The sequence below is a fragment of the Rhinopithecus bieti genome, unplaced genomic scaffold (assembly GCF_001698545.2).
Source record: "Rhinopithecus bieti isolate Rb0 unplaced genomic scaffold, ASM169854v2 scaffold_63725, whole genome shotgun sequence".
In the NCBI taxonomy this organism is placed as follows: Eukaryota; Metazoa; Chordata; class Mammalia; order Primates; family Cercopithecidae; genus Rhinopithecus; species Rhinopithecus bieti.
In genome coordinates, this window is record NW_016824286.1 from 744,394 (window position 1) to 771,129 (window position 26,736).

The 26,736-nt window shown below is 35.0% G+C and overlaps 1 long non-coding RNA gene across 1 annotated transcript in view; it reads right to left on the bottom strand.

Moving 5' to 3' along the window:
* The window catches only part of LOC108522171 (uncharacterized), an 87,429-nt gene that overhangs the window by 44,810 nt on the left and 15,883 nt on the right, over nucleotides 1–26,736 (bottom strand). Inside the window, exon 2 of the long non-coding RNA XR_001883394.1 lies at nucleotides 8,559–8,700. This is a non-coding gene — a long non-coding RNA (uncharacterized LOC108522171). The remainder of the gene's footprint in view (nucleotides 1–8,558; nucleotides 8,701–26,736) is intronic.

Sequence of the window (26,736 nt, forward strand, 5' to 3'; positions counted from 1 at the left end):
TCTGATCTTAGTTATTTCTTGCCTTCTACTAGCTTTTGAATGTGTTTGTTCTTGCTTCTCTAGTTCTTTTAATTGTGATGTTAGGGTGTCAATTTTAGATCTTTTCTGCTTTCTCTTGTGGGCATTTAGTGCTATAAATTTCCCTCTACACACTGCTTTAAATGTGTCCCAGAGATTCTGGTATGTTGTATCTTTGTTCTCATTGTTTTCAAAAAGCATCTTTATTTCTACTGTCATTTCATTAGGTACCCAGTAGTCATTCAGGAGCAAGTTGTTCAGTTTCCATGTAGTTGAGCAGTTTTGAGTGAGTTTCTTAATCCTGAGTTCTAGTTTGATTGCACTGTGGTCTGAGAGACAGTTAGTTATAATTTCTGTTCTTTTACATTTGCTGAGGAGTGCTTTACTTCCAACTATATGGTCCATTTTGGAATAAGTGCAATGTGGTGCTGACAAGAATGTATATTCTGTTGATTTGGGGTGGAGAGTTCTGTAGATGTCTATTAGGTCCACTTGGTGCCCAACTGAGTTCAATTCCTGGATATCCTTGTTAACTTTCAGTCTCGTTGATCTGTCCAATGTTGAAAGTGGGGTGTTAAAGTCTCTCATTATTATTTTGTGGGAGGCTAAGTCTCTTTGTAAGTCTCTAAGGACTTGCTTTATGAATCTGGGTGCTCCTGTATTGGGTGCATATATATTTATGATAGCTCTTCTTGTTGAATTGATCCCTTAACCATTATGTAATGGCACCTTCTTTGTCTCTTTTGATCTTTGTTCGTTTAAAAATTGTTTTATCAGAGACTAGGATTGCAACCCCTGCCTTTTTTTGTTTTCCATTTGCTTGGTTGATCTTCCTCCATCCCTTTATTTTGAGCCTATGTGTGTCTCTGCATGTAAGATGTGTCTCTTGAATACAGCACACTGATGGGTCTTGACTCTATCCAATTTGCCAGTCTGTGTCTTTTAATGGGAACATTTAGCTCACTTATATTTAAGGTTAATATTGTTATGTGTGAATATGATCCGGTCATTATGATGTTAGCTGGTTATTTTGCTCGTTAGTTGATGCAGTTTCTTCCTAGCATCAATGGCCTTTACATTTTAGCATGTTTTTGTAGTGACTGGAACTGGTTGTTCCTTTCCATGTTTAGTGCTTCCTTCAAGAGCTCTTGTGGGGAAGCCTCGTAGTGACAAAACCTCTCAGCATTTGCCTACCTGTAAAAGATTTTATTTCTCCTTCACTTATGAAGCTTAGTTTGGCTGGATAAGAAATTCTGGGTTGTCTTGGGGCCCGTGCCGGGGGTAGTGGAGAATGAACAGACACAGACACGAAAGACAAAGACAAACAGAGAACATGGCGGCCGCCCCTAGGGCCTCCGCCTCGCTTTATTTATACCCCACAAATCCCACGTCAGCAAAATGACATAATACAAAACAAACTTTCTGCACCCAAATATAACCTACTGCTTAGTTCTTTGTTTCTAAGTTCTTTCTTATTTTGTCTGCCTTTTGGCGCCTACTAGAGTTCATTAAAAGTTCAACTAGAGATAGTATCCTTGACTACTGAAGTTCATGGAAAGTGCAACTAGCTGGAGATACTGTCCTTGAGCCTCATCCGTTCTCAGCATATTATTTTCAATGGCCCCTGCAGGGTTGAAAATTCTTTTCTTTAAGAATGTTCAATATTGGTTCCCCACTCTCTTCTGGCTTGTAGAGTTTCTGCTGAGAGATCTGCTGTTAGTCTGATGGGTTTCTCTTTGTGGGTAACCCGGCCTTTCTCTCTGGCTGCGCTTAACATTTTTTCCTTCATTTCAACTTTGGTGAATCTGCCAGTTATATGTCTTGGAGTTGCTCTTCTCGAGGAGTATCTTTGTTGTATTCTCTGTGTTTCCTGAATTTGAATGTTGGCCTGCCTTGCTATGTTGGGGAAGTTCTCCTGGATAATATCCTGCATAGTGTTTTCCAACTTGGTTCCATTCTCCCCGTCACTTTCAGGTACACCAATCAGACGTAGATTTGGTCTTTTCACATAGTCCCATATTTCTTGGAGGCTTTATTCATTTCTTTTGACTCTTTTTTCTCTAAACTTCTCTTCTTGCTTCATTTCATTCATTTGATCTTCAATCACTGATACCCTTTCTTCTGGTTGATCGAATTGGTTACTGAAGCTTGTGCGTTTGTCACATAGTTCTCGTGCCATGGTTTTCAGCTCCATCAGGTCATTTAAGGACTTCTCTACACTGGTTATTTGAGTTAACCATTCGTCTAATTTTTTTCAAGGTTTTTAGCTTCTTTGCAATGGGTTCGAACTTCCTCCTTTAGCTCAGAAAAGTTAGATCAACTGAAGCCTTCTTCTCTCAACTCATCAAAGTCATTCTCTGTCCACCTTTGCTCCATTGCTGGCAAGGAGCTGCATTCCTATGGAGGGGGAGAGGCACTCCAGTTTTTAGAATTTTCAGCTTCTCTGCTCTGTTTTTTCCCCATGTTTATGGTTTTATCTACCTTTGGTCTTTGAGGATGGTGACCTACAGATGAGGTTTTGGTGTGGATGTCCTTTGTGTTTGTTAGTTTTTTTTTCTAACAGTCAGGACCATCAGCTGCAGGTCTGTTAGAGTTTGCTGGAGGTCCACTCCAGACCCTGTTTGCCTGGGTATCAGCAGCGGAGGCTGCAGAACCGCGAATATTGCTGAACAGCAAATGTTGCTGCCTGATCGTTCCTCTGGAAGCTTCGTCTCAGAGGGGTACCCGGCCGTGTGAAGTGTCGATCTGCCCCTACTGTGGGGTGCCTCCCAGTTAGGCTACTCGGTAGTCAGGGACACACTTGAGGAGGCAGTCTGTCCATTCTCAGATCTCAAACCCTGCGTGGGAGAACCACTACTCTCTTCAAAGCTGTCAGACAGGGACATTTAAATCTGCAGAGGTTTCTGCTGTCTTTTGTTTGACTATCCCCTGCCCCCAGAGGTGGAGTCTACAGAGGCAGGCTAGGCCTCCTTGAGCTGCAGTGGGCTCCACCCAGTTCGAGCTTCCCAGATGCTTTGTTTACCTACTCAAGCCTCAGCAATGGCGGGTGCCCCTCACTCAGCCTTGCTGCCAACTTACAGTTGGATCTCAGACTGATTCTGCTTTTATAGATTCCCATTTTCTGTTGTAATCCTTTTCTTTTCATCCACTTGTCTATCATTTATATTATTGAATATATTGAACATATTAAGAAATTTTTATTGTGTTTCCTTCACTATTTTGATGATTGTTCTGTTTCTATTTGCAATTGGTTACCTTTCACTTCCCTTTTGAAAGCCTGGTTATTTTAAAAGAACTATAGAGGCTCCAGAAAGTTTTTTTGTTTGTTTGTTTCAAAGAGGGCTTTCCTTTTCCCATGTAGAGAGACAGGCTAAAAACTGGTAAGACAAATAAGACAAGAAATGCATGTGCTATCCCTGGGCTGCAGTTTTCATAAGACTCAATCTAACTCTGGTCGGGTTTTGTTCTTGGGGAATATTCTTGGAAAATCTCAAGCTTTGGGTTAAAAACCTATTATGTTTCTTCCACAGCTTTTAAAACCTGGGAGATCCTGATCTTCAGAAGTTACCAGTTTCACTCTTTCATCTCTTGCTCCTGCGGCATCTAAACATGGCAGACACCTCAAAGAGAAAATGAACTGTGTTTTGAAGCAAGCCCCATTTCTCTAGGGGGAATTGCCCTAAGTAATACAAGATTATAGGAGCTTGTTATTCAGCTAACTAGCTCCCCAGTCACCTGTAGGCAGGTCAAGATTCAGAATCTGCCCATTGGGGAAAACTGGCTGTATTTGGGTATTCTCAAGTTTCCTGTTTTCCCTTTCCTGTATCAGTCCTGAACAAATTTCAAAAGGTTGACAAATTTTTTTTTTTTTTTTTTTTTTTTACCTTTATTTGCTTTCCTCTGCATAAATCATGTCTCACCCAGAGCCAAGCCCCAATGTGGTTCCAGAGCATAATCAGCATTTGCCACCAAGAAAATAATAGCCACTGAAAGGACAGCTCACCAAAGAAGAGTTTCCTGTCTTGAAATTTCAATTCTATTTTACTTTTGCTTCCATTGCTCTTTAATTTATTTAAAATGATAATTTTATAATACTTTGAGCTTTTGTAATTGTTATAATTGAACTGTTAAGATCATAACTTTCACACTTAATTTATACACAAACACAAATATATGAATTAAGTGTTTAAATGTGTTTTAGAGATCATATGTATAAAATAAAAGTAGAAGCAGGAAGCCTTCCTGGAAGCAGGGAGATACAACAGAAGCTATATATATGTATACATATACTTCCACATTAAAGTACATACTTTCTCCCAAGGAAGAGCTGGTCTTTTAAATTATTAATACATTTATGGAGATCCTGTAACATTTCCAGTGGCTTCTTTGCACATTTAAATAGATCCAAAATTCTTCCTAGTGGTTAAAATATTATATCAACTGATTACAAACTGATATCCTGATTTTATAATTTCTAAAAATTGGAGCACAACTTTTGGAAATTACCTATTCATTATAAAGAAGTTTCTGTCTTCAGATTTTCCTATCATAGGGTCTACCACCCTATCTAATGCTGCAATGCCCCTGTCTCCCTCCTACCACTCTTACACTTACCTCACATACATTGACCATTTTCTTATCCTTGAAAATGTCAAACTTATTTTCATCCCAGTTCTTTATCAGTCTCACATAACTATTTGTCCAGGATTATTGAAGTGGCAAGCTACTCCTCATTATTTAAAAACCAAATGAAATGTCACATCCACAGAGAAGCTCTCCCTGAACACCTTCCTTAAATTAGCCTCTTCTCATCATGCTCAACTGTAACACCATTTCACTTCCTTTACAGTATTCATTCCTATCTGAGGCTCTCTCATTTATTCACCCATTCACCATTGCATACTTTCCAACATAAAGAAAGTTACAATCAACTTTCTTGCACCTTTTTCTTTGCCATTTATCAAATTATTTCCAGAGCATGTATTTGTCATACATCAACTTGTATTTTAAAGTCTATGCTGCATTTTTCTTTCACTCATTTTGCTATCCTTTTAGAGAAAGATTTTACTAATGTGTGTCTATGCCAACAGTATGCGTGCTACAGTTTGAATGTTTGTGTTCACCAAAATTCATTTTGAAACTGAATCTCTAATGCAGTAGTATTAAGAGATGGAACTTTTCAGGAGGTCATCAAGTCATGAGGGCTCTTCCCTCTGAATGCGATTAATGCCCTTATAGAAGAAAGAGGCTTCACACCATGTTCAACCCTGTAGCCCTTTTTTCCCTGCCACCATGAGAGGACACAGCTTTCCTCCCCTCTGGTGGATGCAGCAACAAGGAACCATCTTGGAAGCAGAGAACAGCCTTCACTAGACACTGAACCTGCAGGTTTCCTGGTCTTAGACTTTCTGGCTTCCAGAACTGTGAGAAATAAATTTCTATTGCATATAAATTATCCAGTCTGTGGCAATTTGTTACAGCAGCACAAACAGGCTAAGAAATGTGAATATTCAATAAAATAACCAAATATAATACAATGAAAGTAACACAAAATATGCACTATTCTGTATAAAATTTCTTGATCTTTAGTATTTCATAATGGAATTTGTTGACATTTATATAAATACAAACATGTTAAATTTGAATTTCTCTGATTTCACAATTTTTTATATCACTCAACATTTTTCAGTGTGGTATAGAATATTTTACGTATGTACACAGATCTATATTTACACATCGTAGACCCAGATTCAAGATGCATTCTATGTTGAACAAATTATTCAAATTCAAACCTATACCTAGAGGTAATATTGGCTGGTATAAAAATAATTTTGTAGTTTTAAAATACTTTGAAATAAATTTAATTTAATAACAGAAATGAATCATTATTTCCTTAGCTTGATTAAAGAGGTATCAAAAAGCTTAGTTCATTTTAATTCCAGAAAATTTCGTGATTACTGAGGAATGTTCTTCCTTAGTGAGACCAATAATTGACATATGCAGTTTTTATACAAATGTTGATTTATGAGTTGTATATTTAATATTTTGGCCTCTCTTATTGCTTCTCCTCATCATTACAATTTTGAAAAACTCCCTAATGGGGCATAAATTTGCTTGTGTCTGTCAATATGAAAAACAGTCATTAAACAACAAAGGCCATGACTTTCCCTCTTCTCAACTATCATATCTCCTAAATAGAAATTTGATGCAGCTGATATATTTGTATTAATAACATCTGCTGCTTTCATCATTAAATTCTACCCACTGGTTAATGCCTGGAGCTGCAAAATTATGAGAATTAGCTGAAGGAGTCTTAAAGAATAAAATGAAAATTTTGAAAACATGTATTACCACCTATAGTACTTCATAGTGGGCAAAATCACAGCCTCCAACTATACATGGAATGCATCAAACTTCTTAATAGTGGAGGAAATTTAAATAAAATAAAATTATTGGAGAAAAACTCAGTTTATATTGTTGGGTTAAGACTAGAGAATAAAAAAATAAGCTTCAGAAATGTGATGAAGTTAATTCAGTGTCTGAATACAAGATAGAGGGCTTTGTTTCTGAGAAACTATATCTGACTATGTGTAGTATTAGGTCATTTGTTATTAAGGAATATTTAAACTAAATTTAAACATTAAATACAGGTAACAATCTAACATATATATCATAAGTAAGAAAATGATTCTTTAGGCCTATTTAACATTATAATGTAAAGATTACAGGAAAACGAATATACTAGGAGGAATATAAGCAGGGAACCATAAACATTATATTCTAGGGATATCATTGGTTTTAGAGTTCCTTTGTACTATAAAGTAACAAAATATAAAACTGTATCGTCTCCCTCATGTCATTCACTGAGGACATACTTATTGACTTTATTTGTTCACTTTAGGATTTTCCTTGAAATCAAAGTTGTGTTGTATATGATTGCCATAAATTGATACTAATCACTCCTGCATTTTCTAAAATGTGGGTCTACACACATAGATAAGAATCTACCTCTAGGTTTTGGAACCTTGGTTGAGAGAATTTCTATGTAAAGTTCCTTTGTTTGCATGCCTGGCTAATTCTCTGCTTTGTTCTCATCTAGAGATTGCTACTTCTTTTGTCCACTTAGACTATGATCTTCATTTTCAGAATTCATAATGCCATTCAGTTGATCTGTGCATTCCCTTCCCAACATTATCTTTTAGCAGCATGCTTCATGACACTTCAACACTCCCAATGTTTTGGTTAAGTGGCTTGTAGCTCCTTGTCATTAATAATTTGAAACATTTGCCTTCATTTGAAAATATTTTTAATAAATATATAATAAATCATAATTTTTTAGAACTTCAAAATTACTAAAACATTAAATCTCCAATTTTCCAACTGTAAATTAAAATTATTTGGTGATATACAGCTTCATTATAATACACTACATATTTTAAAAATCTGTTTCATTATTAAATTGTCAGTTTCCATTGATGCTGTTGATTAAAGAAATTTAACATTTTATCTGAATAGTACAGGATTTAAATTGTTTGCTAATATATGTAGGGCTCATAGAGTATTAAGACATATCCTGATTTATCAAGCAAAAATTAATTCAGGATCTAAAATCAATGGCAGGCTTAGTGTTTTTTAAAATAGATAGCACTGTTTTAATTTAAAATGTCAGCAATGTAATTACTCCTTAAGCAAAAGGCCACAGAGGGGAAAATTGAATAATACTTAAATTGAGCATATGAAAAAATTAATGTGTGTTAAAAAAGTAGCAATTAGACATTTCCGTGGCAGCATGAGAGATCATGATCTCAATTTATTGGATTAATTTAGTTTAAAGAAAATTGTGTATTTTAAAACTAATAGCAGAAAATAGCAGTAGTTACAAAATCCAAAAATTCATGTTATCTTAAAGTATTTCTAGGATATTGCAGATTTCATTTGACCCTTTAAATCTTTTGGGTCTTCTTTCCTGCAGTAAGTCAGGAGTAAAATTTTAGTTATACTAAAAATTTAGTTACACTAAAATTTTAACGTTTCTGCATTATTTTGGTAATTTCTTTGTTAATTGCCAAAATATGTACTGCTTGATATTGGAGAAAACTGATCACTTAAGATCAGTCAGTTTGAGAGTGGATGTGTAGTTTGTTTACAGGGATCTTGAAGAGGCTCAATTTGAAATTCTGAGGAATGCCAACAATGAGAAGACAGTCAGAGAAAGAGGATCAGTGAAGACACTTGAGAAAGAATGTTCAGAAAATTAGGAGTAAAAACCTTGATGTCTTGGAAATATAAATAGAAAGAAAAGATAATCACATTGTAAGAAGACATGCCAAAAGTATAAAATGCTTCAGAGAGATTAATTAAGCATTGAAATATACCCATTTGATTGAGCAATCAGTAAGTTTACGGGGGTCACATTTATGAGTCATTTAGTGAAAAGGTAAAAGTAAATGCTTAAATGAAATAAGTGAAGAAAGTTTATGAGGTGATGAACTGGATTATAAATTGTGGTTTGGAAAACCTCATTTGGATAGGTTACCCACCTGAATGTAAGCAAGGAAGCAGAGAAGTAAGTCCTGGAGAAGGAGGAGTATACAGTTGGGTGCTTTTATGCTTCATGTCGTCTATAATTTATCTATTCAGAAGCAACTATGATTCCTGATAGAGAGAAAATATGATTGGTACCTGTTTGGGAAAAGAGGCATGTAAGATGGTTGGATTAAAGCTTTGAGATAGTTTACCTTGAGTAAAATTATGAATTAAAATCAATAAATTACACAGAACTTATACTTTTCAAGAAAAACGGATTGAAAAAAATAAAAAAGCAGCAGGCATGTCCAAGAGCTGATTTGACACATCTCCCTGTATCAAAATCTACTTGCTTACTAAATTATATAGTTCTTTAAATAAAGAGTTAAAGGCATCACTCAGCTATGCCAAGATCCTCGGAAGTACTACGGCTTGGGTTCTGAGTGTGGTTAGAGCCCAAGGTCATACAGGGGAGGCACCAGTTTAGCATTTGCTTAGGGAGAAGGCAGTGCATTTGGTTGGCTCTAGTCTCAGATGTTTGCATGTGATACTGGATGACCAGTAAAGGGATGTTATAACTGGTGGTTCTTTGACTACAGAAGACCAGCTATTCATTTTCATTAAGGGTTGCCAGGTATGTTTTAATTAATGTTTGCAGCAAGATAGACTGATGATATCACTGGGAGCTGGGCAGAGAATCAAGACAGTGAGATTTAAAGGACAAGAAGGATTCACTATGCCATCAATGGCTTGACAGTGGAAGCTATGAACGTGATACGAAATGTAGATGAACTTTAGAAATTGAGGAGATGGCTACATTTGCAGCTTATATTTACACTGGCTGCATTAGTAACTATTTTAGAAGGTCTATTTGTCCTACTAAGTGCTATTTTCTTGATACTTTTGTAGGAAAATTAAATCTTCATGAGAAAACTGGAAACTTATTAAGTTGTCAAGAGTCTACAATGGTGGTCCTTCATGCTTCAAAAGAACAGGAGATACAGACCTTGAGTAAAATATCTCACAAACTAATTGACCAAGTTTGATGTTTGTTGAGACCTTTGTGGTCACTGTGACATTGATAATCTTTGTGGTGAGACCTTGCCGTGGACACAGACATTTATAAAACAATATGCTCTGTAACTGTAGCATTTCCAGTATCGTGTTTTAAAGTCCTGGGTATTGTTATTAAATTGCTTTTTGTTTGAAAGACTGTGCTGGAATTCCTTGGTTTGAATTCTTCTTCTAAGCTTTATAGTCTGTGTAAGCACATAGATTAATTATCTAAATAGGGCCCTGGATATGTGCAATGCATCTACGGTGATTCTATTATATTTATGTATTTTTATACTACCAGTTTTAACTAGTTCTGTTCTGCTTAAAAAGTGACAAAATATGCCTGCTGATTGATACTTTGAGTGTCTACAATTTTGTGGGAAAAAAAATCTGTAATTTTTTAGGCCTTTACAGTTGTCAATTTTCATCTACCAAGTCAACCTATGTCTTTTCCAAAGATGAGAAAGCAATGAATTATGAACTCTCTAATAAGCATGCAATTCTTAACAATAATGAAGAAAATTTAACCGAGGTAATTGAATAACAAACTGTATAAAACCTCCTAGAAAAATGAAAATCTAACGCCTTTATGAAGAAAGATATGGAAAACTTAATCTGTAATTTTACTACTAAATGAATCTGAATATCAAATGTATCTGAAAATGCATTTTCCTGTGTTAACCGGAATTGTTGTATGTTTCCTGTGACCTTTACTCCCAGGTATCAGTCTTATGACTATGTTACACTACATGGCAAGAGACTTCGCAAATGTAGGTGAGATTTGGGAGCTGATTATAAAATAGAGAAAGTATTCAACTATAGATAACCTAACCACATGAGCCCTTTTAGAGCAGAGTTTTCACACTGCTGACAGAAGATGAAGTCAGAGAGATTTGAAGCACAAGAAGGATGTTACCATGTACTTGCTGGCTTTAAAAATGGAGGGAGTTATATGAGAAGGATTGCAGATGGTATCTAGAAGCTGAAAACAGCCCTTGGATACAATAAGAAACTGAATTTGGCCAGCAACCTGAATGAGCTTGGAAGGGAATTCCTCCCCAGAAACTCCTCATAAGAGCTCAGCTCAACCAAGACCTTGCCCTTAGTTTGTAAGAAACTAAGCAGAGATCAAGCTGAGCCTATCTGGACTTCTGACCTGCAGAAACTGTCATAGAATAAATGGATGTAGTTTTAAGTAGTTCACAACTATTTTAATGGTAATTTGTTACTCACCAATGGAAAACTAAACCAGTTCTCAAATAACGTACTCTAAAGACAATCATTTTAAGTTTTCATTAATTTAAAACAAGAACAATAATCTCATATTTGCACGACAATATGTCAACAAAAAAGGCCTTAGATGACTGGTTTCTATTTCTGCTAGCATTCGTATTTTCAATGTCAATTCTTTCACCAAAAACTAAATGCACTAAAGACAATTTTAAGAATAAACAAACAAGTAATTTATTTCTTCATTGACAAAATAAAAATTGTAAAATTTTGAAATGCACTAGTATGGTAGGCCTCTTCATTGTTAAATTTGCATTTTATTTGGTATTAAAACATTAAGAGAGGCTGGGTGCTATGGCTCATGCCTGTAATCTCAGCACTTTGGGAGGCCGAGGCAGGTGGATCACTTGAGATAAGGTGTTCAAGATCAGCCTAGCCAAACTGGCGAAACTACATCTCTACTAAAAATACAAAAATTAGCTGGACATGGTGGTGTGCACCTATAATCCAAGCTACTCGGGAGGCTGAGGCAGGAGAATCACATGAACCCAGGAGGCAGAGGTTGCAGTGAGCTGAGATTGCACCAGTGCACACCAGCCTTGGCAACAGAACGAGACTCCGTCTCAATAAAAATAAAATAAAATAAAATAAAATAAAATAAAATAAAATAAAATAAAATAAAATAAATTACGACAGAAAACTTCATATCCTGTGTAGTATGAGACTGTATTATTTGGCCAAAATTATTTCTATTATCTTCAATCCTGCAGTGACTTCCCTGTGGGTTGATATGATTTTCACATACTCCACTGATGAAATATGAGACTTAATTGGCCAATGGAAGAAGGACACAAGTGAAAATCAACCAGTTCTAAGATGATTCCATAAGAAGCATAACAAGTTTCCCCTCATCCTTTTGGAGCTTTTACTGTCTTCAGTGAGCAAGCAGGCCCCAGGTGAATGTTGTAAAATAATTTAATTACAGTATTAGGATTGATACTTCTAACAGTTAAGAAATAGGAAATGCACTGGCACATTTGTCTGTTTTTCTTTTAAATAAGAGTCTGAATTATGCCTAATCCTTAAGTTCAAATGTTAGAAATCCTATTTTTACATAGACTAAGAAGTATCTAAACCTTCGAAGATGAGTATGTCTAAGTTCTAGGCATTTCTGTTAAGTCGATCTATATACTCTAGGCCTTTAAAATATAAAACATATTTTATTTTCTAAAGTCTCTTTTCAATCAATATGTGTTACCTTTGTTAAATCAAGTTGAGCCTAAAGCTGCCCCCTTGAATAGTTTAAGTTTAGCCTAAAGGTTTTTCTGTACATCATCACCTATAACAAATGGAGGTGTAACCAGACTGCAGCCTACACTTGTGCCAATCACTGAGTTTTAGACAGTCAACTGTAGTCAACTGTTTGAATCTTATTCAAATAAGGCAAATGTCGAGCTGTAACCAATCCAGCTGTTTCTGTACCTCACTTCCATTTTCTGTACATTACTTTCCTTTCTCTGTCCATAAATCTTATTCCACTATGTGGCTGCCCGGGAGTCTCTGAGCCTATTCTGGGTCAGAAGGCTGCCCCATTCATGAATCATTCAATGCTCAATTAAACTCCTTTCCATTTAATTTGACTGAAGTTTTTCTTTTATGATCTTCTTTGAACCATTGAGGTTTTCTTCTAAAACATGATGATATACACAAAATTATCTTATTAATGATGTGCATGTTTGAATTCAAACAACAAATGGTTTTCCCTATTTTGAGCACCCAGCTTTGTGGAAGATATATAGTCCCATTATATAATAGAGTTACCTTGTACCAGGACAGAGAACTGTCTTTGAATAATATATCAAAGAATGGGCTCTGCCTCATTGCCTAAGTAATCAATTTCACAGTGAGACTATTTAGTCAGCTTTACAGATGAGTGTAATGCAGGGGAAAGGTTTAGAAATATATTATTATATCTACTTGAGAAAAATACATCTTTGAGTACAGTACTTAAACTAAGAATTTTAAAATGCATAATGGGAGACAAAGTGCATTGGAGGCTAAGTGGAAAGAATTGATGTTCATCTTTGAGCATAGGGAAAAAATTTTAAAGAAAATCAAAACCCATCCAATTAAGTCCTACCTATTTGATACTTGAATTTTTCCTTGAAACTTTTCTGAGACTTTAAATAGGTCCATAACGTTCTGCTCTTAAAGACAGGAGAGAAAAAATTTTACTGTAATACTTACTATATGAGGCACAAGTTGAAAAGATTTTGCAATATTGAAGATATATTATAAACATTTTGTATATCATTAAAATAAAATAAGAATGCATGAAAAGAGTTGATAATTTTATACCATATGAAAATATAATTTATTAGCAATGGGAACAAAGATTTTCTAGTGACATTTCAGAAGAATATTTTGGAATATATTTAATTGTGATATTTTATTAATATATTAAGAAAAAAATGCCTTTTATATTTAAACAATATCAAAATGTGAAGGTTTTGGTAAATACATATTCTTTAAATACTAGTTTCCCTATATTCCACATAAAAAAGGAAAAAAACAGATTTTTAAAAATATCCTGTGATTTTAAAATTTTCAAATATTCATATTAGCTGAAACCTACAATGCAATTATTATATATGTGCAATGCTTATTATATAAACATTATATTTACTTATCTGTGTTGAAAAATCTTTAACGTTTAATCACTATTTTAAAATAACAGTATTTTTTCTTGTATAGTATATTATCATAAAATATTCTAACATACAACCAATTTTCATTCTTGGATCGCAGAATCAAGTATGATTCCTTTTTATTGAGTAGTGTATGGAAAACTTAGAGAAAGAAACATCCTCATAAGTAAAAGTGGATTTTTATTTACAAATTCTGCATAAATCCATTGTCTTTTAGAACAGTCTTCATGGGCCATAAACAAAAACATGTTCTCAAAACATGAAGCAGTACCACTTCAGCATTTCTCTTACAAATAGAGAGAAACTTATACCCAGCTCTTTTTATTTATTTATTTATGTATTTATTTTTGCACAGTTATTTCAAATATTTTAAGTTTAGTCTTGTTTCTATTTAACCATGTATTTGAAATATCTATACCAATTATTCTCTAAGATAGCTACATAAGTTTTTTTTTACTTAAGAATACAAAATTTCTCAGCATCTCCCTTAATCACATTGGACTAATCAGAAACTAATTTAATAACAAATATGATGTCCTCTAATAAAAGTTCTGTGTTTTAGACAGTTCAGGTTGCTATAACTGATATATAATGGACTACATACACTAGGTGGCTTACAACAGACGTGCATTTCCAGAGGCTGGAAAGTCCCAGATCAAGGTGACAGTTGAACTGGTGTCTATTGAGGGCCCGTTCCCTAATTTGCAGAAGGCAGAGAAAATCTCACAGGGCAGAGAAAAGTCTCTTTTTATAAGGGCACTAATTCCATTCTTGAGGACATAGCAAGACCTAACTCTCATGTTCATGACCTAATTTCCTCCCAAAGATCTCACCTCCAAATATCATCATGTTGGTGATTAGGCCTTCACTATATGACTTTTGGGGGTGGACACAAACATTCAGTCCATAGCACTCCAAGTAACAGAACAGATTAGAGTGGCATCTTCAGATATCTTACCATTCATGATCTAACATTGAATTTAAGATAGAACCAGAAACTCTCACTTTTCTGGTGAGAATTACTGCATATTCTTCACTTGAGACACACACAAAAATAAAAGAGTCAGATGTATTCAAAAAATCTATGACCTGGACAAAGTAATTTGCTTATAGAAAGAAAAGTGAACACAAGATGTCAATTCAGTGTCCATTAATATTTTTTAATGTTTGATTTCTAGAGACAGAAATATTGCTCTGGAAAGATGGAATTACTATCTAGCTTGGTTTTATTTGTCATCTTAACTTTAACATTGTACATAAATTTAAGCCCAGATTTCTGCATGACAAAAAACTAAAATAAAGTAAAATGGAATCCAGGGATGGAGAAAAAGAAAGGCAGAGAAATGACATAATTTCAGTATCAAAATGTATCCTTGACTGGCCTTTAATTATGTAGGTCCCCACATTTTCTTCTTGCTAACATTGTTTTCTTAAAATACAATTGTAAAAATAAATAAGCTTTAAAGTTGGAAGATTATAGATGTAGGTAAATATATGGCAACAGTGGTGAAATGTGTTTAATGTGCTTAATCAGTCAATAATTACAAATCAGTATTTAGTATTTTTCAGTATTTCAAAGTAAATATTCAGAAATGTGTCTTATACTTATAAATCCTAGGTGCCTAGCTGTGTATCTTCTGATATGGTTTGGCTCTGTGTCCCCACCCAAATCCCATCTCAAATTGTTATTGCCATAATTCCTACATGTCAAAGGAAGAACATAGTAGGAGGTGATATGATTATGGGGCAGTTTCCCCCATGCTGTTCTCATGATACTGAATGAGTTCTCATGAGATCTCACAGTTTTATAAGTGTTTGACAGTTCCCCCTTTCTCCTCTCTCTTGTTTGCCACCATGTTAGACATGCCTGCCTTCCATTCAGCTATGATTGTCAGTTTCCTGAAGACTCCCCAGCCATACTGAACTGTGACTCAATTAAAACTCTTTCCTTTGTAAATTTCCCAGTATTGGGCAGTTCACTATGAGAATGAACAATTACAGTAAATTGGTAACAGTAGAGTGGGGTACTGCTACAAAGATAACCCAAAAATGTGGAAGTGACTTTGGAACCAGGTTATGGGAAGAGATTGGAACAATTTGGAGGGCTCAGAAGAAGGCAGGAAGATATGGGAAAGTTTGTAAAGTTCTACACACTTATTGAATGATTTTGACAAAAATGCTGACAGTGATGTGGAAAATGAAGTCCAGGCTGAGCTGATCTCCAATGGAGATGATGAACTTCTTGGGGACTAGAGCAAAGGTCACTGTTGCTATGCTTTAGCAAAGAAACTGGCAGCATTTTGTCCCTGCCCTAGAGATCTGCAGAACTTTCAACTTGAGAGAGATGATTTAGGGTATCTGGAGGAAGACATTTCTAAGCAGTAAAGCATTCAAAAAGTCACAGAGTGTAAAAGTTTGGAAAAGTTGTAGCCTGACGATGTGGTGCAACAACAACAACAAAAACTATTGTCTGGGGAGAAATTCAAGCCAAATGCAAAAATTTGCATAAGTAATGAGGAGCAGAATGTTAATCGCCAAGATGAGGAGGAATATGTCTCCAGGGCACGTCAGAGATCTTCATGGCAGTCCCTCCCATCACAGGCCCAAGACCCAGGAGGGAAAAATGGTTTTGTGGGCCAGGCCCAGGACTCTGCTGCTTTGTGCAGCCTTGGGACTTGGTACCCTGTGTCCCAGGCATTCCAGCTCCAGTCATGGCTAAAAGGAATCAAGGTACAGCTCAGGATGTCACTTCAGAGGGTTAAACCTTTAAGCCTTTGTGGCTTCCCCTTTGTTTTGGGCCTGTAAGTGCACAGAAGTCAAGAATTGAGGTGTGGGAACCTCTGCCTAGATTTCAGAGAATATATGGAAACACCTGAATGTCCAGGCAGAAGTCTGCTGCAGAGGTGGAGCCCTCATGGATAACCTCTGCTAGGGCAGTGTAGAAGGGAAATGTGGAGTTGGAACCCCCACACAGTTTCCACTGGGGCACTGTTTAGTGGAGCTGTGAGAAGAGAGTCACTGTCTTCCAGACCTCAGAATGGTAGATCCACTGATAGCTTACACCATGCACCTGGAAAACCTACAGTCACCCAATGCCAGCCTGTGAAAGCAGCCATGGGGACTGAACCCTGCAAAGCCACAGAGGCAAAGCTGTTCAAGGCCATGGGAGTCCACCCTTTGCATCAGCATGCCCTGGATGTGAGACATGGAGCCAAAGAAGATCATTTTGGAGTTTTAAGATTCCATGACTGGCCCACTAAATTTTGGACTAGTATGAGGCCTGTAGCCCCTTTGTTTTGGCCAATTTCTCCTATTTGCAATGGAAACATTTACTCAATGCATGTATCCCCATTGTGTTTTGGAAGTAACTAATGCTTTTGATTTTACAGGCTCCTAGGCAGAAGGGAGTTGCCTTGTCTCAGTTGAGACTTTGGACTCGGACTTTTGGGTTAATGCTAGAATAAGACTTTGGGAAACTGTTGGAAAAGCATAATTGTGTTTTGAAATGTAAAAAGTATGTGAGATTTTGAGGGGACAGGGGAGAACAATATGGTTTGGCTCTGTGTCCCAACCCAAATCTCATCTCAAATTATAATCCCCATAATCCCCACATGTCAAGGGAGGTATCTAGTGGGAGGATTGAATCATAGAGGTGGATTCCTCCATGCTGTTCTCATGATAGTAAGTGAGTTCTCCCAAGATGTTATGGATTTTTAAGTGTTTGACAATTCCCCCCTCACTCTCTCTCTCTCTCTTCTGCTGCCATATAAGATGTGCCTGCTTCCCCTTCCTCCTTAACTGTAAGTTTCCTGAGGTCCCATGCAGAACTGTGAATCAACTAAACCTCTTTTCTGCATAAATTACCCAGTGTTGGGCAGTTATTTAATAATAGTTTGAGAATGGACTAATACAACTTCCTAGAATATAGAAAGTGGTATATCAATATTCATGAAATAAATGAAGAATTCAATGGTCATTCTATTAAGAACAAATGAAATACATCTTAATTTCCTTGCTTAATGAAATGTTTATATGTTTGTCTTCTCTATTTCTTCCACTTCTCTCTTGACTGTTTTCATCCTAGTGTTGAAGTTTTAGATAATTTAGTACTATAATTTGAATGAAGAAATAGTACCATAGATGCTATATATGACAAAGAAAATATTATCTTAGTGTGTATGATGGACCCCCAAAAATTAGACCCAATAGAACAGAAAGACTATCCTTTCTATGGAATATTGGCATGGAAAAATTTTTTAAAATAAATTTACTTATTTGTCTGGTAGATCTCCAAGTGCTTAATTATCAAACCAAAGAATAAAACTTTATTTTGTAGAAAACAGAAAGCAACTGGCAGGTTATGGAGCAGAATAATGACATAATCAAAAATGTTTTTGGAAGATAAATTTTGCAGCCTTTGTTAGAAAATAGAGAGAGAGAGAGAATATGTGTGCATGTGTGTGCATGTGCGTGTGCATGTGTGTGGTGAGAAAGGTACTTTGTAGTTTCAGGAGTAGCCTAGACATATTGGTATAATTTCCCTGTTAGTTTAGGCTAAGTTCAAGGGCTGTACATTAATTTTTTTATTTGAATTTCTTTGGTGCAATATCAAAGTGTGTAATCAGTAAAGGTGATGATTGGATTGTCCTAAGAAAGTCACTTTAAAGGTCTGTAGGCTGGAAGTCTGGTCAACCTCAGCTGGAATCTCCACTAAGGAACTTTCATAGTTCAAAGCAATCATCTTTCAGACTCCTAATCTGATGTCATCTGCTCATTAGGGCTGTTGGTAGAATTCATGGCTTTATGGTTGTAGAATTGAGGTTTTTGTTTCTGTTCTGGTTGTCAGCCAGTGACAACCCTAATGGTACAGGCCAACTGTGTTTCTGGTCAAACAGTCACCTCCATCTCTGGCCAGAAACAGTGTGTTGAACTCCTCTTAATGCTTCAAATCCTTCTGACTTCCTCTGCTACTAGCCTGAGAAGACTCTGTTTTGTAAGGGTACATGTGATTAGATTAGATCAGCTAGGGCAATTTCCCTCTCTAAAGGTCAACAAGTTAACAATTTTAACTACATCTGCTAAATCCCCTTTTCTACATAATATAAATAATCACAGGAGTAACACCAGGGCAGACGTAACACAGGCCATCTTAAGATTCTGCTTGATGTAAGGAAAATGCTGTTCAGATTCATTTAATAGCAGAATTATAGTTTAACTTTTAAAATATTTTTATCAAAAACTCATATTTCCATTTCTTCCAAAGTTGTTTTCATTAATTATTTGTTCAATTCCACAAGTTACATTTTCTTCATTTTTCTTAAGAATTGCATATATATTAAAAAGATTTCTATTCATTGGTTCCCATCTTTTAAAAAAACACAGGCAAACTTACTAAATGAAAACTCTCATCTTTATAAGCATAAATATGTCATTTCAATGATTGCTAGAAAACTATCCATGTGTAAAACCATCATGAATAAGCATAATTTGCTACTCCTTAAAAAGAGTAGTTGAACTAGTTAAAAGTGACATTTTAAAAATATAGAACAAAATGTATGAATCACTCTTTTACAATTCATTTGTTTATAAAATATGAATTATATATTGTTTTCGGTCCTCAGTTAAACCAGTATTTGGTCATTTAAAAAAGACAGCTCTTTAGTAAGATTGTAAATGATATCTATAGGTATAGACAGCTTCAAATGTTGCAACTTAAACAGACCACAGTATTGTCTTTTAAGAATTATAAATATTATTTTTTGGAATTAATGCTTGTCACCAAATTGATAAAGTTACTATTTTTAACAAAATTAAAATTACCATTAGTGACTCAAAAATGTATACATTTATTTATTTATTTATTTATTTAGAGACAGAGTTTTGCTCTTGTTACCCAGGCTGGAATGCAATGGCCTAATCTTGGCTCATTGTAATCTCCGCCTCCTGGGTTCAAGCAATTCTCCTGCCTCAGTCTCCCAAATAGCTGGGGTTACAGATACTTGCCACCACACCCAGCTAATTTTTGTATTTTTATTAGAGACATGGTTTCACCATGTTGGCCAGGCTGGTCATGAACTCCTGACCTCAAGTGATCTGCCCATCTTGGTCTCCCAAATTGTTAGGATTTCAGGTGTGAACCACTGCTCCCGGCCTACTTTTTAAACTCCTTGAGGGAAAGGGTTGATTCAAAGGTCTTATACTTGAAATAACATTGTAGCTATTATGGAAAATAAGTTAAATAATGGATATATAATGTTAAAGATATAAAAACAAACAGCACAGCAATGGGCAGAGAATGATGGTACAATAGAAGACTATGCCTTCTGTTAAATTTATCTGATAAAATTATGGATTCCTTCAATTTCTTCTCTGTGTTATCTTCAATTTCTTTGGGTTTCCTGAACACAGATATTTTGAATTTTCTATCTGAAAGGTCACATATATCTGTTTCTCCAGGATTGGCCTCTGATGCCTTATTTAGTTCATTTGGTGAGATTTTGTTTGCCTGGATGGTCTTAATACTTTTGGGTGTCTAGGTATTAAAGAGTTATGTATTTGTTGTAGTTTTCATAGTCTGGGCTTGTTTGTAACTGTCCTCTTTGGGAAGGCTTTCCAGAAATTTGAAAGTATTTGAGTGGCGGTTTTTTTTATTTTTCACCCCAAGGATACCAATTTAACAGCTATTTACAAATTAAAGTACTGTCATAAAAAGCAAAAATCAGGATACAAGACAAAGTCTTCCCTACTTCTACCTCTCCTCAATAAGAAAGTAGGGGTCTCTTTTGTGAGCTGTGTAGCCTGAGGTTAGGAGAGGGGTGATGCCAGAACTCCCTTAGCCACCTTGGCTGGTATCTCAGTAAGTCAAGTGCCTTCCAGTGAGAGTCATGAGGCCCCCTATCCAGGCCCTCATTCCTGGGTGACATTTCTATATAAAAACCTATAGTATATTGATAGACTTAACAGAAATGCCTAAAATTAGACATGCCCATGTATAAAGGTCTAGATGCATTTTACTCTATACGAAAATAGGATTTCTAAAATTTGAACTTAAGTATTAGGCATAATTCAGACACCTATTTAAAAATTAAATAAATTATTTAAATAAATAATTGAAAAGGATAAAGTTGAAACTCGGGAATTGAAAAGCAGAATTGTCATACTCAAGAATGCATCAGAGTCTTTTAATAGCTGTATTAGTCATTTTCATGATGCTGATAAAGACATACCTGAGACTAGGAAGAAAAAGAGGCTTAATAGACTTACTGTTCCACGTGGCTGGGGAGGCCTCACAATCATGGCAGAAGGCAAGGAGGAGCAAGTCACATCTTACATGGATAGTGTCAGGCAAAGGCAGAACTTGTGCAGAGAAACTCACATTTTTAAAACCATCAGATCTTGTGAGACCAACCACTATCATGAGAACAGCAAAGACCCACCCTCATGAAACAATCATCACCATCCCACAACATGTGGGAATTATGGGAGCTACAAGATGAGATTAGGGTGGGGACACAGAGCCAAAGCATATCAATAGCAGAATTGACAAAGCAGAAGAAATAATTAGTTTGAAGACAAGCTATTTGAAAATACACAATGAGAGGAGATACAATAAAAAAGAGTAAAACAGAATGAAGTACACCTACGAGATGCAGAAAGTAGTCTCAAATAAAAGAATCTAAAAGTTATTGGCCTTAAGGAGAAGGTAGAGAAAGAGATAGGTGTAGAAAGTTTATTCTAAGAAATAATAACAGAATTTCCCAAGCCTACAGAAAGATATTAACATTCAAGTGCAAGACAATTATAGAAAAAGCAGGTTTAAACCAAAGGAAACTACCACATGTCATTTAATAATCAAACTCCCAAAACTCAAGGATAAAGAAAGAATCCCAAAAACAGTAAGTGAAAAACAAAACAACAACAACAACAACAACAAAAAACAGAACAAAACAAAACAGACAATGGAGCTTCAATATGCCTGGCCACAAACTTTTCAGGGGAATCTTACAAGCCAGGAGAGTGTAGCATGACATATTTAAAGTGCTGAAGAAAAAAAGAAAAAACACCTCTAGAATAGAATCTCTGACAAAAATATCCTTCAAACATGAGGGAGAAATAAAGGCCTTCTCAAACAAAAGCTGATAGACTGACAGATTTCACTGACACCAGACCTGTCTTACAAGAAATGTTAAAGGTAGTACTTCAATCAGAAAGAAAAGGACATCAATGAGCAATAAGAAATTATCTGAAAGTAAAAAAATTCACTGGCAATAGTAAGTACACATGAAAACATATAGAATATTATAACACTGTAGCTGCAGTGTGTACACTACTCTTATCTTAAGTAGAAAGACTAAGTGATGAACTAATCAAAAATAATATGTACGACAACTTTTCAAGACTTAGTACAATAAGATATAAACAGAAACAAAAAAGTAAAACACTGGTGAGATGAAGTTAAAGGGTAGGGTTTTTATTAGTTTTGTTTTGCTTGTTTGTTTATGCAAAAAATGTTAAGTTGTTACCAGCTTAAAATGATGAATTTTAAGACAGTATATGCAACCCTCATGGTAATCTCAAATAAAAAGACAGAGTGGCTGAATGGCAGAAAAACGAGAGACTCCATGATTTGTTTCCTACAAGAAAGAGTCCTCACCTATAAAAACACATATAGACTGAAAATAAAGGGATGGAAAAAAATATTTCAAGCCGATGGAAACAAACAAACAAGCAAAACAGCAGGAATAGTTATACCTCATATCATACAAACTAGATTTCAAGACAAAAACTGTAAGAAGAGACAAAGCAGATCACTATATAATAATAAAGGGGTCAATTCAGCAAGTGGATTTAATAATTATAAATATATATGCAGGCAACACTGGAGCACTTAGATATATAAAGCAAATATTATTAGAGCTAAAGAGAGAGATAGACCCAATACCATAATAACTGGAGACTTCAACAGCCCACTTTCATCACTGGACAGAACTTCCAGACAGAAAATCAACAAAGAAACATCAAACTTAATGTGCACTATCACCCAACTAAACCTAATAGATATTTACAGAACATTTCATTCAATGGCTGTTGAATACACATTCTTTTACCCAGCACATTGATGATTCTCAAAAGTAGACCACATATTAGGTCACAAAACAAGTTTTAAAATAATAATAAAAAAACAAATAATATCAAGCATCTTCTTTTACCACAATGAAATCAAACTAGAAATCAATAACAAAATGAATTTTGAAAACTTTTCAAATACATGGAAATTTTAAACCATGCTTTTTAATCGCCAATGGGTCAATAACAAAATTAAGGAAGCAACTGAAAATTTTTCTGAAACAAATGATAATAGAAACACAACATACAAAAAACCTATGTTATGCAGCAAAAGCAGTACTAAGAGGGAAGTTTATAACTATTAGTGCCTACATTAAAGAAGAAAAACTTCAAAGAAATAACCTACTGAGTCATCTTAAAGAATTAGAAAAGCAAGAGCAAATCAAAGCCAAAATTAGTAGAAAAACATAAAGGTTAGGGAAAAAATGAATTAAAATGCAGATAATAATACAAAACATTAATAAAACACAAAGTTGGTGGGGTTTTTTTGAAAGTTGAGCAAAATTGAGAAGCCTTTAGCCAGTCTAATAAAGAAAAGGAAACAAAAGACCTAAATAAATAAAATCAGAGGTGAAAAAGAAAACATTACAACTAAAACCACAAAATTCAAAGGATCATTAGTGGCTACTATAAGCAACTATATGCCAATAAATGGGAATGTCTAGAAGAAATGGACAAATACCTAGAAGCATACAATCTACCAATATTGTACCATGAAAACATCAAAATTTGAACAGGCCAATAACAAATAACAATATTGAAGCCATAATAAAAAGTCTCCAAGCAGTAGAGAAAAGCCCAGGACCTGATGGCTTCACTGCTGAATTCTACCAAATATTTAAAGAACTAATACCAATCCTACTTAAACTATTCTAAAACATAAAGGAGGAAAAAATACTTCCAAAGTTATTCATTGAGGCCAGCATTACCTTGATATCAAAATCAGACAAAGACATATTGAAAAAAAAGAAAGAAAACTGTAGGCTAATATCTCTGATGAATATTAATACAAACATTCTCAACAAAATATGAATAAACTAAATTCAACAATACATTAAAAATATCATTCATTATGATCAAATGTGATTAATCCAAAAGATACAAGGATGGTAAAATGTATGCAAATCAATCCATGTGATACATACTATCAACTGAATGAAGGATAAATACCATATGATCATTTCAAAATGATGTTAAAAATGTATATGATAAAATTCAACATCTCTTCACCACAGAAACCCTTAAAAAACGGGATAGAAGAAACATACCTCACCTACCTTCACCACTGATATTTAACATAGAATGATATAACTGGAGCAATTAGACGAAAGAAAGAAATAAAGGACATTTAAATTGAAAAGGAATAAGACAAATTATGCTTGTTTGCATATAATATGATTTTTCTTTTTTTTTCGAGGTGGAGTTCTGCTCTTTTTGCCCAGACTGGAGTGCAGTGGCATGATCTCGGCTCACTTCAACCTCTGCCTCCCAGGATAAAGTGATTCTCCTGCCTCAGCCTCCTGAGTAGTTGGGATTACAGGCACCAGCCATGACACTCCGCTATTTTTGTTTGTATTTTTACTAGATGTGGAGTTTCATCATGTTGACCAGGCTGATCTCGAACTCCTGACCTCAGGTGTTCCACCCACCTCAGTATCCAAAAGTTCTAGGATTGCAGACTTGAGCCACCACTCCCAGACTATATGATCTTATATTTAAAAAACTAAAGACTCCACTGAAAAACTCTTAAAAGTGATAAAGTCAGTAATATTGTAGAATACAAATCAACATGAAGAAACCAGTATCATATCTATAATGCCAATAGTTAACAATCTAAAAAAGAAATAAAAGAAAGCAGTACCTTTTACAATTCCTTCAAATAAAATTAAATATCAAAGAATTAACCAAAGAAGTGAAAGATCTCTATGATGAAAACTATACAATGCTGATGAAGGGGACATGATTGGTTTTGAAATGTGAGGACATAAGATTTGGGAGGGGCCAGGGGCAGAATGATATGGTTTGACTGTGTCCCCATCCAAATCTCATCTTGAATTGTAACTCCCACAAGTCCCACATGTCATGGGAGGAGCCCAGCAGGAGGTATTTGAAACATGGGTGTGGGTCTATCTTATGCTGTTCTTGTGATAGTGAATAAATCTCAAAAGATGAGATGGTTTTAAAAATGGAAGTTTCCCTGAACAACCTCTCTTTTTGCCTGCTGCCATCCATGTAAAATGTGACTTGCTCCTTTTTGCCTTCTGTGTGATAGTGAGGCCTCTCCAGCCATACAGAACTATAAGTCCATTAAGCCTCTCTTTCTTTAGTAAATCATCAAGTCTTGGGTATGTCTTTATCAGCAGCACAAAAACAAAGTAATACAGGACCCTATCTTCAGTCTCCTTAAATAAAACAATTATCAGCCAGGAATTTTTGTATCCTGTGAAACTAAGCTTCATAAATGAAGAAAATACACAGTACGTTTCAGACAAACAAATTCGTAGAGAATTTGCAACTACCAAGCCAGTACTATAAAAACTTCTATGAGGAGCTCTAAATCTTAAAATAAATCCTGGAAACTCATCAAAACAGAGTGTTTTTAAAGCATGAATCTCACAGGATCTATAAAAACACAAATACAAAATTCTAAAAAGAGGATTCAGGCAGCAAATATCATGATGAATGGAATAGTACCTCAGATCTCAATATTAACATTGAATTTAAATGGCCGAAATTCTCCACTTAAAAGATACAGAATGGCAGAATGGATAAGAATTCACCAACCAAGTATCTGCTGCCTTCAAGAGACTGACTTGACACAGAAAGACTCACATAAACTTAAGATAAAGAGGTGGAAAAAGACATTCCATGCAAATGGACACAAAAAGTGAGAAGGAGTAACTACTCTTACATCAGACGAAACAGACTTTAATGCAACAGCAATTAAGAAAAGCAAAGAGGGGCTGTATATCATGATAAAAAAAACTTGTCCAACAGGAAAATATCAGAAATCTAAATATATATGCACCTAACACTTGAGATCCCAAATTAAAACCATTACTACTAGGCCTAATAAATGAGATATACAGAAACACAATAATATTGTGGCAATTCAGTACCCCACTGAGAGCACTAGAAGGTCATCAAGACAGAAAGTCAACAAAGAGACAATGGACTTAAACTATACCCTAAAACAAATGAATTTACAGATATTTACAGAACATTCTACCTAAAAATCACAGAATATACATTTTACTCATCAGCACATGAAATTTTCTCCAAAATAGACCATATGATAGGCCACAAAACAAGTCTCAATAAATTTAAGAAAATTAAAATTATATCAGACCACAATGGAATAAAATTGGAAATCTCCTCCAAAAGAAACCTTCAAAACTATGCAAATACTTTGAAATTAAATAACCTGCTCCTGAATGAGTATTGGGTCAACAATGAAGTTAAGATGGAAAATTAATAATTCTGGGATCTAAATGGTAATAGCGACACAAGCTATCAAAACTTCTGGGATACAGCAAAGATGGTGCTAATAGGAAAGTTCATAGCCTTAAATGCCTAAATTAAAAGTCTGAAACAGATAATCTAAGATCATATGTCAAGGAATCAGAGAAATAAGAACAAACCAAACCCATACCCAGTCAAAGAAAATAAATAACAATGATCAGAGTAAAATTAAATTAAATGGAAACAAATAAATACAAAAGATAAATTAAACAAAATGTTGGTTCTTTGAAGATAAATAAAATAGATAGACCATTAGCAAGATTAACCAAGAAAAGAAGACCTATGATCCAAACAAGCTCAATCAGAAACAAAATGGGAGATATTACAACTGACACCACAGAAATACAAAAGATCTTTCAAGAGTACTATGAACACCTTTATGCATATAAACTAGAAAACCTAGAGGAGATGAATAAATTCCTGGAAATATACAACCCTCCTAGCTTAAATCAGGAATAATTAGAAACACTGAATAGACCAATAACAAGCAGTAAGATTAAAACCATAATGAAAACATTACTAGCAAAAAAAAAAAAAAAAAAAAAAAAAA